The following is a 17,653-nucleotide window of genomic DNA, read 5'->3' as shown; positions in this document are numbered from 1 at the left end:
ATGCATATGCGTATAAATGTCACATCATGCATAGTTATATGCGTACCTAACATTATCAAGCCTTTGAGGGTTTCCCATCATATCATCTTGGCCTCTATGGGTGAAATCATCAATGTATACCAGCTGATTAGGTGGTAGTGCGTATATAACGCCATAACCTTTCCCCATATCCCATATACATATAATATACGCGTATATAACGCCATCTGGTCATGGGTCAATGTACATGTATAAATGAATACAATGCATAATGAAGTAAGTCAATAAGATCTCTCGGATAAACTTTGTCAACTTATGTATTTTTCTAAGATTCATGAACAAATAATATAATAATAGAATACATGGGGAATCAAGAACATAGGCACTCCTAGTACTTCTATGAATAGATCCATTTATGAAAGTTGTGCGTTTACTCGTTTCGTTTGTATCATATGGATCATGCCATAAGGAAATAAGGGATAGCCTTAACATACCTCAAGTCGTCAATGCAACTCAACAACAAGCTTATGACAACTAGCGCGCCATCCCTATAACAAGGAAATACATGTACAACTTAGATGGCGCTAGTATATCACGTATCTCAAACGATAACTCGATTCTAAATAAAACGGACAACATTTTCCCTGATTTTACTGCTCCCTCAAGCCTACTATAGGCGAGATACAAACACCATACAATCAGAAACTCAAAAACAACCAAACTATAATTCGGGACCTTCAATACAAAAAAATTCCCAAATATACCATAACACATCCAATCAACAAGTTATCAATTAGCCTGAAATTACAATGACGAGCGACCAGCCCACTACCCTACCACATGTGGCGTTTCTCCACGCCCTTTATCATTTCAAACTCCATAAATCAGAAGCACAAGAGGCCAACACAAGTGGACTGCAAAACAGTCCGCTAACAGTGGAATAAATGGAAGTCATAGCTTTCGATTACCGTCCCGTGAGTTCTAACTATTAAGAAACGAATTTATCAACCTTCTTTGATATTTAAAAGCTTAAATACAGAAACTAGGCATTTTCTTAACTATGAAGTACCTTCCAAAACTCAACTACAAAGAAAAAGAGAGGCGGTATAATGATACTTACATCGTAGGGATCGTTCTAATATTATCGCTTCTTGATTTTGTGCCCGGGATGTTAATCTTGCTTGGAATTTCTTGAAACAACCTTGGAGAGCTTGAGAGTATTTTGGTGTAAGTGTTCTCTGAATATTGACGAGATATATACGGGAAAAGATCACTTATAAGCCCACCGCCTCAATTCACTAAGCAGGTGGGTAAGTTGCCTGCTTGGCAGCTTGAGTGGTGCAACTTCAAACGCTTGTATCTCTCTACTCCGACATCGTATTAACAAAAGGTTTGAAGTGTTAGAAACTAAACACATGGGGATTTAATTGCATATAAGATCTCCTTGTAACACTAAATATATTGGGAGAAAACAGCCTCGCAACCTGGCCTATAAACCTGTCAGTTTCTCCGAAGTGCGGCGATGTGACTTGTTGACCCTACTTTAAAAATTCATATTTCTCTACCCTGATATCGTATGAATAAATGGTTTGGACCGTTGGAAACTAGGTTCCAAGACCTTCATTTTGGTATGAGATATGTCCCAAAATGACATCATAAAGCTTACGAATTTAATTTCTCAAAACGGCTCATTACAAGGCAAATCTTAACTCGATTTTGCCTTAAGTTAAATCCGATTTCTCCCAAACTTTATATTTTATATCCAAACATCATATATAATCATATTATGACTTTATACTCATTTAAATCATGATTAACAAGTCTCATATTCATTATACGTTACTTTGGGATGCACAAAATGTAATAATTATCTCATTTATGTTTTTTCCAAGTCTCATTCATTTTAACTTACTTAAGACTTCGATAAACCTTCCTTATCATTGTAGAATAATTTTATCTTTTTTGAGCTTACAGTAGATAATCTTATAATGACAGTGACGTCTGAAGTACGGGGTGTAACATCCTTCCCTCCTTAGAAATATTCATCCCCGAATGTTAACTCTTAAAGACTTGCGAAAATGGGGCGTAACACTGCTAGCAACTGCACTCACTGGGGGTGTGCATAATTCGGAGGGGCTCCTTCAGCCCAAATGCTATAATTCGCACGGACAATTCACGTGTTGCATGGACAACTCATGTGCTATAGTATCAATATCTGGATCCACACGGACAACTCAAGTGCTGTACGGACAATTCACGTGCTATAGTATCAATATCTGGATCCGCACAGACAACTCAAGTGTTGTATGGACAACTCACGTGCTATAGTATCAATATCTGGATCCGCACGGACAACTCACGTGCTGCACGGACAACTCACATGCTATAGTATCAATATCTGGATACGCACGAAAAACTCACGTGCTGCACGGACAACTCACGTGCTATAGTATCAATATCGTCACAATCAGGCCCTCAACCTCACTCAGTCATCGGTCTCTCTAGTCTCTCGGGCTCACAACACTCATGCTAAGCAACCCAAGTCAATGATATGAGATGCGGCAATATACAATAAGAGAGGCTTAGATATGATATGTAATGATGAATAATTCAATAGCAAGGAATGACCACTGTGGGTCCCAATAGAGCCAACATATAGCCTAAACATGATTTCTAGCATAAATTACAGCTCAAGTGCTCTAACACATAGAGTATAGTAAAAACATTCAGATAAGGTAGCTACATAATTCCATGGTATTGACTAAATCACAGTTACTACGGTGCACGCCCACATGCCCGTCACCTAGCATGCGCGTCACCTCAACATCAATCACATAGCACGTAATTCAGGGTTTCATACACTCAGTACCAAGTTTAGAAGTGTTACTTACCTCGAACAAGCCAAGTACAATACCGATAAATCCAAGCGATACTCCAAAAATACCATCTCGCGCGTACCGACCTCCGAACGGCTCGAGACTATCCAAAAGCAACTCAAATACATCAATTAATACCAAAGGAAACAAACCCAATCGATAAAGGTTGAATCTTTAATCAAAAGCCCAAAATCAACCCAAAAATCCAACGTGGGCCCGTTCCTCGAAACTTATAAAATCCAACAACCCATTCAATTACGAGTCCAACCATACTAGCTTTACCTAAATTCGACTCCGAATCGATGTTCAAAACTCAAAAATTCACTCTATGAAACTTTAGGCTAAAACCCCAAATTTCTCTTTAAAATTCATAATCCAATTACCAAAAATGAAGATAAAATCACAAAATATAATCAAAACCGAGTATAAAATACTTACCCCAATCCTTGCGATGAAATTCTTCTCCAAAGTCGCCCAAAAACCGAGCTCCAAGTCTCAAAATGAGAATAAAACGATCAACCCTCGAAATTATAGCCTTTGCCCAACGATTTTCGCTTTAGCTTCAAAGGGCCGCTTCTACGGAAAACACTGGACTTCTATTCTTTCACACCTTCGCAATAGGCACCGCTTCTGCGCAAGCGCAGGTGCGAGACAAAACACGCTTCTGCGCATACGCAGGTGCGCTCCTTCCTCCGCATCTGCGATCCTCACGCCCAACTGCCTCTTCACGTATCTGCGAAGAAAAACTCGCATATGTGAAGTCGCTTCTACAACCAATTGTCCGCAGATGCGGCCACACTAGAACCAGCAGCCTCAGCCGAGTGCAACATGCGACGAAAAGGTTTGAACCTCGTCCGAAACTCACCCGAGCCCCTCGGGACCCCGTCCAAATATACCAACAAGTCCGATAATATAACACGGACCTACTCGAGGTCTCATATCACGCACAACAATATCGAAACGACGAATCACACCTCAAATCGAGCTTAGATGAACTTTGAACTTTCAACTTCCAAAACTCGCGCCGAAACATATCAAATCAACTCGGAATGAACTCAAATTTTGCACACAATTCCCAAAAAACTTAACGAAGCTATTCAAATTTTCGGAACACAATCCGAACCCGATATCATCAAAGTCAACTTCTGGTCAAACTTATGAACTTCCCAAATCTTCAAATTTCCAACTTACGCCAATTAGTGCCGAATATTTTTAGGAATATCCAAATGCAAATCCGGGCATACGTCCGAGTCCGAAATCATCATCCGAACCTAACGAAACCATCAAAACTCCATTCCGAGGTCAAATACACAAAAGTCAAACTTAGTCAACTCTTCCAACTTAAAGCTTCAATAATGAAATTCATTCTTTCAAATCGATTCCGAATAACCCGAAACCAAAACTGACAATTCAGTCAAGTCATAATAAATCATACGGAGCTACTCATGCCCCTAAACTATCGAGCGAAGTGCAAATACTCAAAACAACCGGTCGGGTTGTTACAACTTTTCTTTCTTGACTTAATTATTTTTTTATATAATTTTCTTTTACTGAAATTTTCAGGTAATGTGGACCTGGACCTTTGAATAGGTGAAACATGAAAACAAAAGAAAGAGCGGTGTTATTGGAAAATAATTTAAAGACTTTCACTATATAGAACTGAACTACTAAAATTTTAAGGTTAATCAATGCACAAAGCTTACACTATTAGTGCACAAGAAAATGGCTACAACGAAGTTTGGTGATAGACATTATGGAGCATTGAGGAGCATTCTTGTTATCATTTGAAAAAAAAATTACAATACGCACGAATTTTTGTAAGCAATGTCACCATTATAGACGTGAACAAATAAAAATATTACTGTAATAATATCATATTTAAAAAAACAATCAAGAAAAAAGAAATAACACAACTTACAATGCAGCATCCCTCTATTTTAAAAAACTGTATTGTGCTTGTCAAGTAGTACAAAAGTATTAAAACATAGAATGAGGCCACGCAAGTTCGAACTCACAGCCCAGCATAGATATCTTCAGACTTTGACCAGATAAGCTAGATGCCTATGTGTCACAAGTGGTGTCACTTATTTGATTTTTATTTTCTTATTTTTTTATTTGAATTATATATGAATAATTAGTAAAAATTTTCGACGAAGCGGTGTCACATGACACCGCTTGGACAAAGGTGGATCCGCCCAGCCAATAACTAGTCTAGAAGAATTAGAAGAGCTAGACGTAGCTATGAAATTAACGAGACAAATAACTTAGAAGTTAATGTAAAAGAGAGAAGTGAAGACAGAAATAAGGAAGTATGCTAACATCACAATTTATATATGGAAAATTTTAAACAGTGATTATTAAAGTAGTTGACCTTCTAGGATTATAATTTTATGTTAGGTTCTTTTATTATGAATGGTAGGTGTTTAAATGAAAAGATAAAACATACAATAAAAAAATGATTTGTGTTATTTATGACTACTTTTTTCATCAACAACTAAAAATTTGAATTGTGTGAAAATATATGTGGTGTTCTTGCATGTAGCTAAGATAAAAGTCTAATCACATTGGTTAAAAATAATATGTTTGGCTTATAGAAATTTAAGATCGATGCATAAAACTTGCACTATTAGTGCACAACACATACATTGGCTATGCACAAAACTGTCACGCCCCCAAACTGGGTGTGACGTGATTGTCACTCAACTCTTACCACTCGTTGAGTGAACCCTATACTATTTGTATTAAACTTCAAGTTCAATAGCAAAGAATTTAACGTGCTTAAATATTAATCCTAATCAAGTTACAGTTCTTAAACTAACTGATAAAAATAATAAATAAAGGATAAATCCTAAAATACGTTAATACTAACCCACTAACAAGTCATGAGCCTTTAGAATCTGAAAATAAAATAAAATACATAGCCTATGGGGGTATCCCCCGAAAATAAAATAAACATCAAAAAAGATATAACTAATAGTCTGAAAAGGGTTCGCCACCGCTGGGATGAATCAAGGGAGTCTGTATACTGAATCTAGAATATCTCCTCTAGCCACGCGCCTCGTTACCTGCGTCCTCAATACCTTCCACACGATGTAGCAGGCCCAAATGGGCTAAGTACTACCAAAGGATACCCAGTAAGTCCCACAGGCTACCTCTTAAAAAGGCGGAGCGAGACCTTCTGGAAAAAATAAGAAAGAAAACGGATATACGAAAAAAATCATATAAATCATATAAAATTTTACAACCAAAGTAATAAGCTGAAAACTGAAACTATAAACTAAACTGTAAGCTGAAACTGGGACTTAAAGTAGAAATTGATTCCATAACTAATATCTAAAATAGAAACTGAGTTATATAGATTTTAAAACATAACTTTGCTGTAAATTGTTACGCATAATGGCTCAGCATACGTGAGCATCTGGGAACACGTACGGGGGAGTGTCGGCCTATCTTCCTAACAAATAGTTGGCACCTGCGAGCGTGGGGTAGACAACCCTGGCATCATGACACTCACGTTGGGGGAGGTTGGCCACTTCTCCCTACTGAATGTGATCACATTGATGCATGAATTAATATTGAAAATGAATACTTAACTGAATATGAATATCACAAATAAAGGCACATAACAACTGGTAATACACATAAGCATGTATTCATGCCACATATAATGTCGTACTGAATAAGAATAAGTGAACTGAGTATTGGATCACGAAAAGGCATGACTTAACTTTATCTAACATATGGAGCACATGGGTTCTAATGGAATTCCCTACTAGGAAAGTAAACCTCAACTCACCTCAATTTGCCTTTCGATCCAATCGTAAGTTTAAGATGACCATCAATTCAATTTCGAGACCGTCACAATCACGATACTGATAAATAGAATAATTAGTGAACTAAGGAAATAATCTTTCACGGGCAAGGAACAAAATAACCTTTGCTGGTTCAAAATATCTTACATTTTCTAACAAGAAAATCATACCAATTAAAATTCTTTACTTCTATGCCCATCATATATATATATATATATATATATATATATATATATATATATATATATATATATATATATATATATATATATATTTTTCTCAAAAGTGTTCCAATCCTTAGAAAAAGGTTTCTTTCTTTTCCCATTTTTTCCCCAATTGCTTACACTTATTGTGGTTGCTGGTCACATGATCCATGGGCTTGGACTAAAGAATTTATTATGGAATTTTGGCATGGTGTAACAATCTACCCACATAATTAGCACTAAAAGCCCTAGTTATAGATATTGGCACCAAATAGCCAATAAATGTATATCACAACAGTAATATGTATATCAAGATGTATATCATACTTTTATTTTACTTTTTTGTGTATATTAAAATTTTATTGTAAATCTAAAGTATGCAATTATAAATATAATTGTTTAAAATTTATTGTTGACTCTATGTCAATGCATATCCAAGTGTATAATAAAAAATAATTATATTATTTATATATCACAATGTATAACACATCAAATAATGTGTATACCAAAATGTATATTACAATTTTATTTTTATTTTATGTGTATATCAAAATGTATATCAATTTTATTTTTGTATATCAAAATACAACAACAACAACAACCCAGTAAAATCTCATTAATGGGGTCTGGGGAGGGTAGTGTGTACGCAGACCTTACCCCTACCCCGAAGGAGTAGAGAGGCTATTTCCGAAAGACCCTCGGCTCAAAAAAACAAAAAGACAAAAGGACAAAAAGGAGACAATATTAGTATCACAACAACAATCATAGGAAAAATAGGAACATCATGAAATCCAGAATAAAGATGTAAAGCAAAGGGAGATAATATTAGTATCACTAAAATAATCATAAGAAAAATAAGAACACCATGAAATCTAGAAGAAAGATGCAAAGAAAAAGCGATAGCTAGTAAATAAGACCTGCACTGAAAAGAGAAATAGTAAGACACGACATTGTCACTAGCTATCTTAGATGAAAACCCTACATGGCTAGTCCCACAATGGTACGAAGTAAGGCACGACTCAACTATCTCCTAACCTACAACCCTAATACTCGACCTCCATATCTTCCTATCAAGTGTCATGTCCTCGGAAATCTGGAGCCTCGCTATATCCTGCCTGATCTCCTCTCCCCAATACTTCTTAGGCCGCCCTCTACCTCTTCTCGTGCCCTCTACAACCAGCCGCTCACACCTCTGTACCGGAGCATCTAGGCTTCTCCTCTGAACATGTCCGAACCATCTAAGCCTCGCTTCCCGCATCTTGTCATCAATGGGAGCCACGTGCACCTTCTCCCGAATATCATCATTCCTAATCTTATCTATCCTAGTGTGCCCGCACATCCACTGCAACATCCTCATTTCTGCTACTTTTATCTTCTGGATATGTGAGTTCTTAACGGGCCAATACTTAGCTCCACACATCATGGCTGGTCTAACCACCGCTTTATAGAACTTACCTTTGAGTATCGGTGGCACTCTCTTGTCACACAGAACTCCAGATGCTAACCTCTACTTCATCCATCCTACCCCAATACGGTGTGTGACATCCTCGTCGATCTTCCCTCCCCCTGGATAACCGAACCAAGGTACTTGAAGCTGCCTCTACTCGGGATGACCTGCGAATCAAGCCTCACATCCACGCCCACTTACCTTGGCTTAGCGCTGAACTTACACTCCAGGTATTCCGTCTTCATCCTTCTCAGCTTGAAACCCTTAGACTCAAGAGCCTGTCTCCAAACCTCTAGCCTCTCGTTAACACCGGCTCACGACTCATCAATCAGAATTATGCCATCGGCAAATAGCATGCACCATGACACATCCCCTTGAATATGGTGTGTTAATGCGTCCATCACCAGGGCGAATAAGAACGGACTGAGCGCAAAACTTTGCTGTAACCCCATTACAACCGGAAAATGCTCAGAGTCGCCTCCTACTGTCCTAACCCGAGTCTTAGCCCCATCATACATGTCCGTAATCGCCATAATGTAGGGAACCGACACACCTTTTACCTCCAGGCATCTCCAGAGAACCTTTCTAGGAACCTTGTCATACGCTTTCTCTAGGTCAATAAACACCATGTGCAGATCCTTCTTCCTCTCTCTGTACAGTTTCTCCAACCTTCTAACAAGGTGTATAGCTTCTGTAGTCGAACGACCCGGCATGAACCTGGATTAGTTGTCGGATACAGACACTGTCATCCTCACCCTCGCTTCAACCACTCTCTCCCACACTTTCATGGTATGGCTCAGTAATTTGATACCTCTATAATTGTTACAACTCTGGATATCACCTTTGTTTTTATACAATGGAACCACCGTACTCCACCTCCACTCATCCGGCATCCTCTTCGCCTTAAAAATAACATTAAACAACCTAGTCAACCACTCCAAACCTGCTCTCCCCACACAGTTCCAAAATTCCACCGGAAGCTCGTCTGGCCCGGTCGCTCTGCCCCTACTCATCTTACACATATCTCCCACGACCTCCTCAACCTCGATACTCCTGCAGTACCCAAAGTATATATCAAAAATTTATTTTTTTTCTATGTATATATCAATCTATAACACATAATTTCTTATGAATATACACAAATATAGATGGTAGAAATACATTAATATACAAGATGAGAATTAGGACTATTTTTTCAATCAAAAAACAAAAGAAAAAAGCGAAGAAAAGATGAGGATGAATCCACCCATCAAAACGTATTGACCCCAAATGTATTGTACATGTGCATATATGTTTAAGTATATATCTATATTTTTTAATACTAAAAATAAATTTGCATTTTGTTTGTTTGCAATCTAATTTGTTTCTAAATAATGAATCTCATGTTCATAGCAAAAAGAGTGATGAGGCGGAGTTTGAAATTGCAGTCGCAAAGGAGGTTAGCATTTCGTGCTCTTTTTCTCGTGCGGAAACCAGATGTAGTTGAGTCATGAGAGAGAATAAATAGGGAAGTAGGTTTTCTAGAATTTGGCTATACGATGCCAATTCTTTTAGGCTGTCTTTGCCAAACATAATCTAAGGCTAAAAATTTGCTAATTCATATTATATGTTGTCACACGGTGCCAATTTTTCATTTATTATCATATGCCATTCTCTTTAATTTGATCCTTTGGCTAGTGGCCCACGTAGATATTACTTAAATCCAAATCTTAGTAAAAATGGCCATAAACAATTTTAGAAAGGCAATCATCAGATAATTAAATTTGCTGTCAATGGGACTTAGAGAAAAGTGACTTTCATTCTTCTTATTAATATAATGTAAGTCTAATCATATTCATTAAATTTGCCACATATGCTCTCTATGGACATTGGTCTAAAATTTACTGTTCAGTGATATACCCCTGGATAAATACAACATACTATGATCACGATAATAAAGATATCTCATTCATATCATTAGGCTAGTAATCGGGGAATTTAGAGTCTAAATATTCTCGGGGACTTACATTCTCGCCCCCTAAGAAATATTCGTCCTCGAATATTGTGTGGCGGCCATTCTTGAGTCTAACAAAAAGATCTTACACCTTACGCTACTCACACCATCCCTTATGACCCCCAAAATTTGACTAACTTCTAAAATTTTCAAAATTTTCGGTAGAGTTTCCTCTGTAACTGGAGCTATCCAAAACTTTTCAACCTGTCCAACCAATTGAACAATAACACTTTGCACCTCCAGCTACTCAATCCAATAATATACAACATCAAGGCACATAGATATACCTTCCAAAGCCATTTTACATCATTATAAGTACAAATATCACATAACTTGACAATCTAAATATGTAAAGCTTAAAATGAATTATGTACCTGAAATCTCGAACAAATAAGAATGCTTTTTCTTCATGGCTTCCTCGGTCTCCCAAGTAGCTTTCTCAGCTGAGTGGTTGCTCCATATTACTTTCACCGAAGCAACATCTTTGGTTCGAAGTCTACGAACCTGTTTGTTTACTATAACTACAGGGACCTCCTCATATGTCAGAGTATCTGATACGCTCAAATTACACCTAAATAAATGGTGTAAGGCGGTCGATGTCAAATATAATAATCCAATGAGGTTGGGGTCGAATCCCACAGGGAATAGGTGTGAAACTGTTACTTGATTAGTGTGAGACTTGACTTATGTCGTAATTCTATAAATGTTAGCTTGAAAATGGTGTAGTAATTATGTGAAATAAAGAAGACGATTGTATTGTTAGAATGTATTTAATTCGATTAAGAAAACCAAGGTTGTTTCCCCATTGATGGAATGTAATACTATCGGTGTTAATATGATATATTTCTAATCGAAGGTCCTTTGATATGAAAATGGTTTCTAAGTGACTACCCAATATTTCCCAATAGTTGGGTAATATCTTCTCTTTACGATTTTTCCAAATGTAAAAGAGTTGCTATTGAAAATAACCAATTTATTCTAAATAGAACCCACTTATTCCTAGACGATTCCATTAAACAAGGGTTAAAGCCTTGAGTTTTGGTATTCAATTCTACCAAATCCTAGCCCACTTTTCCAAGTAAAGATAGAGTGAAATGGAATTAGTTAATGTTTGCAACCACTAACAACACATGAAGCATAAGAACTGAATAAATATCAACCAACCATTATATATATATATTCAATGGTAAACACCCATTAACATTACACCCATCTAGAGTCCACAACCTTGGTAATTAAAACTAGCTACTCATACTGAAATCTAAGAACAAAGCGATAAATAAAGTCATAAAGCTTACAAAGATACAAGATCCTTTCTTCAAAAGTCTCCAAAGGAATGGTGTATTCAATGCTCTAAAAGTAATCTCTTTTTCTGACTCAATACCCCACAAAAACTCTAGTAAATCTATTTATAGTGGACTAAAAGTCGGGGTCAAGATTTGACAAAAATGCCCTAGCAGAGCCCTTATGCGACTGCATAATGGTTGCAGACCATGTATGCGGTCCGCATAGTTGACATTTGCATTGCAGAAGTTCAGATATTCAAGCCCAGATTTCCGTCGCATTTCCATTATGCGGTCCGCATATCAGTTATGCGACCACATTTTCCATCGTAGAAGTGCTACGCAGATTCTTCAGTTGCAATTATGCGGTCATTATGCGATCGTAGAAGTGTTATGTGACCGCATAATGGACCGCACATTCTCGTCTTCAGTTGACCAAAAATATGCTTCAGTTTGTAGTGAATATGCGACCGCATATTACTTCTGCGATCACATACTTCTAGCATTCCTGCCCTTTTGTGGCTTTTTGACTTCTTTTCCATGTTTTTGGGTCTTCAAGTCTCATGCACTACAAAACACCAATATTTCATAAGAATTAAGTAAAAATGAATTGAAAGACGAGCTAAAGTCTATGTAATTGGTATCAAAAGTGCCCAAATTCTATGGCACATCAACACTCCCAACTTAAACTCTTGCTTGTCCTCAAGTAACTAAGACAAAATTATGCTATCCTATACTACTTCTATTTCCGATATGTCACAAAATAGTAGTGGTTGTAGATGGTCAGCTAACAAGCATGTAACCTCTTTTATTTACTCTTCATGAAAGTTAACTATCATTTAACAGTTCGACTAATCAACTTGTGAACTTAGAGCCTCAACCAAAATGAAAAAATGCTACTCACAACTAAGTGTGCACTTGTATTCTACTTCAAGAGCCTAACTTCTGCTAAATCTTGCAATTCATGCGTGCTCAAAATAAGGAAAATCCCCAACTCACACATATGTACAGGGGATGCAATCAAAACACTCTTGCACTCGGAACGAAAACTACATGCTATAAGTATCAGTCCATATGCTTGCCCTTATTTTAACTTGCTGCTATCTCAGGAATGATTCGCTGTAGATCACCAAGGACTTTTCATGGGTTATACTGTAGATTTCGGGACGGGTTGGATCAATATTTAGGAAAGTAGTGGCTATACCCTCTTGAACTCTACATACACTTTGCTTCTTTACTACATAACACTTATTGACCTCGAGTTACCGACATAGAACCACCTAAAGGTATTTCTTCAGTTTCTACAAGAGTCCACTCTTTTTCTTTTATCATCATTTTTTTAATAATTCTATAAGCTTTGATTTTTGGAGCTTGAGTTTCTTCATATATACAACTTTGAGCTTGAGTTTACACACAATATTCAGCAATTGCCACTTTCCACTTTGCACCGACACCCCCAACTTAAGCTTTTAGCATCATTCTTACTCGTTCAAGGAGGGATGAGTTCAAAAGAAGAATAATTATTTCACAACGGGATAAATGTTTGTAATGTGGTAGCCAAATAAAAGGTTAAAAGCTCAAAAGGGGTAACTAGGGTAATTTATGTACTGGGAAAGTCAATTTGGTCAAAATTAGCTAGCAGTCATAAGATAGCCTAAGATCATTTTAGCACCCAATCATTAACCTGAAATTTGTACTAAGAAACCAACCGGGCAAGTTCTAGACATCATAAGCTAAGCATGAGTATTATTTATACAAATCCTCACTCACTCATGATGCATGAACTGTTCAACTCAACATAGTTTTAGCCCTCAAGTGAATGCAGGGCAACTCACAGCTTTCATCACATGATATGTAAGATTCTGAGTAAGCATAAAGTCAAAGAGCGAGTCTCAAGTTCACAATGACTAACCCCATATATATATATATATATATATATATATATATATATATATATATATATATATATATATATATTCAAAAATATACGCTTTATTTTTATAGAGTCATTACATGCTTGAAACTAAACAATCAACACCAAACAAGTTAAAAATATTCCATGCTATTGCCGTGGTTCTACTATTACACCCTTGGAAAAGAAACCGACGAAGAAAAACCAAGGGGAATTCATTTCTAGGTACCAATCTATGCTGTTAAAGAAAAGAGTTTATGTACAATTGTTTACACAAAATATGACAACCCCCCACCCCTAACTTCAAAAGCATGCATTGACACCAATGCATAGAAAATGTAAAAGCAAAGTTTAGGGGCTTCCTGGGGCGCACTAGGCGCTTGGAAGGACTGGAGTATTCTGGGCAGCAGTGGGGTCACTTTCGGGCACTATGGAAACAATAGGTGAAGTCTCGGACTGTGTGGTAGTCACTGAGGCAGGGATAGGAAGCTCCACCTGCTGTGAGGCTGATGCTGGGAGCTGCTAGCTTCTCCCAGTGAGGACGGTGTGATCGCTGGATGTGCCTTGGTGACCATGTCATCAAGCGAATGTGCAATTGCTGTCTGCACGTCGACTCTCCGGATCCCTCCTCTGAAGGAGTGTCAATGTGTATACTGGAAGCTGGAGCCTTTGAAGTCTCAGTGCCCTGTGCTCTCAAGGTTGGCATAATGTTTGTGAAGTCCAAATCCAAGATCGGAATGGAGGTACCTGTACCCTGCTCGCCGCTCTCCAGGAGAAAGGAGGTCAAGTCGAACTCCAAGTTCTGCATCTTATGCAGCTCCGATTTCAGCTCAACGATATCTTTCCTGAGTTGAGGCATAGCTCCCACTTCGCCTCGCTCGACCCTCTCAAGTCGCACTTCAAAGTGCGTTAGGCGATCTTCATACGATTTATGTTGTTAATGAAGACCGCTCACTGAGGCATGAATGAGGGCTAATGCTTGCCTGATAAGATTCAGGAGTTCCTTCGTTAGCCGATCTACCTTAGCATTGGCGTGCTGGGCTAGTAGACCCAGCTTTGAGAGAGCTGGTAATGCGGTAGGTAGCTGTTTAGTGGTTGGATGAGGAGTGGCTGGGGCAAGAGTGTCAGGCAGTGAGTGGGCAACAGGTGCAGGTGCTGATGAATCTGATGGATGAGGGAGTGAAGTCTCAGGTTGGACGTCCGTCTTCATGTCTACTGCATCACTTAGCCGAGTGATGTCAATAGCTTGGATAGCTTTTTAAATACGATCATTCTTTGGGATAGGGGGAACTCCCACAGCCTTACATAAAGCCGTGATCAAACACGGGAAAGGAAGGGATGTTTGTTTTTGGTTTGCTCTGATCCCCAGCTCCCTGAATATAATATGTCCTACATCAATCTTTATGCCCGACATAACGCATGCAATAATAAGTGCCTTGTCAATGTTTATGTCATCCTCATTCCTAGTCGGCATAAGACGGGAGCAGACGAAGTTGAGCCAATATCAGGCTTCCTCGGTGAAATCCCGCTTGTAAATCTTGTGGCATGGGTCAATCCAGGAGGGGGTCCCCTTTGCTATTACAGAAGAAATCCAGGCATGCTCGTTGTCACTGTTGGCGAGTTTTGCATCTTACTCAGCCGTGCCTGACGATCAGTCCTCAAAGTATAGGTCACTAATGGTACCTGCATCACAGAGTACTTGAACCCCCCGAACTTGGACGGATTGCAGAATTACCCTGTTCCTCTTTTTCTCAGCATATCGTGAGGCAGCATAAGAAGTATAGAACTCCCTCACAAGTGTCTCATTATACTCATCTGGGATTTCGGTGAAAATCTTCCATTGCCTCTTCTTAATGTTTTCGATTATGTGAGGATAGTGCTCTTTCAGACCCTTTAGACTCAACCGTTTCTCCTCAAGAATGTTTCTCTTTGCTATCCCTTCTTTGTATAGGTTCCATGAGCCGGGGACCCCAAATCTTAGATCTTCCCCACTCCTCCGTCGTGCTTCAACTTGTAGGTCAACGGATGACAGGAGGTCAATCTGTGCCTCCTCCTTTTCAGACTGGGAGGAGTGTTCAGAAGTGCTGCGGGTTGTCTCAGGCAGTTTTCGATTAGACTGTTTGGCCTGTTGGCTTAGAGCAGCAACCCGTTTCTTTCCACGAACGGATGGTGATCGCGTTGCAATAGACTTCTTTGGTGCCATTCCTGTCAATGAAACAGTGTGTAAGGGGTGGATATAGCATAGGAATCATGTTGATAGAAGATGAAAGAGGCAGACGACTTATGCGATGGGTTATGCGATCGCATAACATCTTTGCGGACCGCAAACCCGTCGCAGAATTACACGCCCAGGAAGTAACAAATTATGCGATAGCAAAATACTACCACAAAGTTTGTTATGCGACCGCAAAACGGTCGCATTTCTCTTCATAACAAAAGCAATTTTTCTGACCTTGTTTGCGGCAGCTATGCAGTCCGCAAAATAAATTTGCGACCGCATATTCCATCGCAAAATCACGTTACACCGGGCCACCTAGGGTTCCGATATGCGACGACTTTGTGGACCTCAAACCAATTATGTGGACCGCAAAGATCATCTTCCTCAGAAACAATGGTCAAGCCCCTCACTTACAGGACTCATATCACTCGAATTCAAATAATTCATCCATCCAGATCCCTAATGATCAACTTTGAGAAGAAGGGGAAAGAAAGGGAAGCAAGCATATGCCATTGTTTAGCATAATTACGATAAATAGGGAAGAGGTTCACATACCAGATATCTTTGCAAGGTAAAAATTAATTCCGAGATATGAATGGGGTGAATCTTTCCGCAATGCTGATCCTTGCTATGTGATTTTGGTTTTTTTTTTTTTAATTTTGGAATACTGTGTGTGTTGTGCAGTGTTCGTGTATGAGTGAGAGTGAATGTATGCAACGGGTTTAGGGTCTTATACCAGAGAGTTTTGCGGTTGGAACGTTGATCGCATAACATATTATGCGGTCGCATATGTGTTATGCGATGGATTTGGGACTAGGTTGCTCATCGTCATTTTGCGACGCCGTATGCGATCGCATAGTTGCTATGCGGGCCGCATAATTTGAAATCTTACCGCATATTTGCATACCCAACTTTCCAAGTTTTTTCGGCTGTGTCTGCGACCACTATGCGATTCGCACAGTCATTATCAAGTTTGTTTCTAAAGACCCATTTTATGCCAATTACTGATCTGTCCAAGGGTCTTGGTACCAGATGCCAAACTTGACTCCTTTCAAATTGATTGAGTTCATCCTGCATTGCATTTACACAGTCTGCATCCTGCAAAGCTTCAACAATATTTTTAGGTTCAATAAGAGATAAGAAAGCATAAAAAATACAAAGATACTTTAATGAAGATCTCGTTTTGATTCCAGAGGTTGGATCAGTAATTATGTACTTAATGGGATGAGAACTTTGATACTTGTAAGATTTTACAACCAACTGATTTCCCCATGATGTTCCTTCAATGCTTTGTTACTATGAAACATGTTCATGGACAGATTCCCTTGAGGTTTGAGAATCATTTCCTCTTTGTTCTATTCCCCCTGTCTGGTTGCCCTAGGTAGAAGGACATGTTCTATCACCTGTTCCTTCTTCCAGTGCAGCTTCAGTCTGGGCTGTGGTTTCATTTAAGTTTCTCACCAGCCCAATTGCTTCATCATCATGTTCCTGTCTTTCAGAAAGAATGTTAGTTTCATCAAAAACCACATGAAAACTTTCTTCAACACACATAGTTCTTTTGTTATAGACCTTATAAGCTTTACTATGTGAAGAATATCCCAAGAATACTCCCTCATCACTTCTGGGATCAAACTTGCCTACGGAGTCTTTACCATTGTTGTGCACAAAGCACTTGCATCGAATGCCCTAAGATGGAATATATTTGGTTTTCTCCCTTTAAGTAACTCATAAGGAGTCTTCTCAAAAAGAGGTCTAGTCATGCACCTATTTATGATGTAGAATGCAGTATTTACAGCTTCTGTCCAGAGGTTATATGGCCGTTTACTAGAAAGAAGCATAGTCCTAGTCATATCTTCAAATGTCCTATTCTTTCTTTCAACTACTCCATTTTGTTATGGAGTCCTAGGAGAAGAAAAATTATGATCTATGC

Source organism: Nicotiana tabacum, chromosome 13, assembly GCF_000715075.1.
Source record: "Nicotiana tabacum cultivar K326 chromosome 13, ASM71507v2, whole genome shotgun sequence".
In the NCBI taxonomy this organism is placed as follows: Eukaryota; Viridiplantae; Streptophyta; class Magnoliopsida; order Solanales; family Solanaceae; genus Nicotiana; species Nicotiana tabacum.
The sequence above is the reverse complement of the archived record's forward strand: the minus strand, read 5'-3'. Positions refer to the sequence as shown.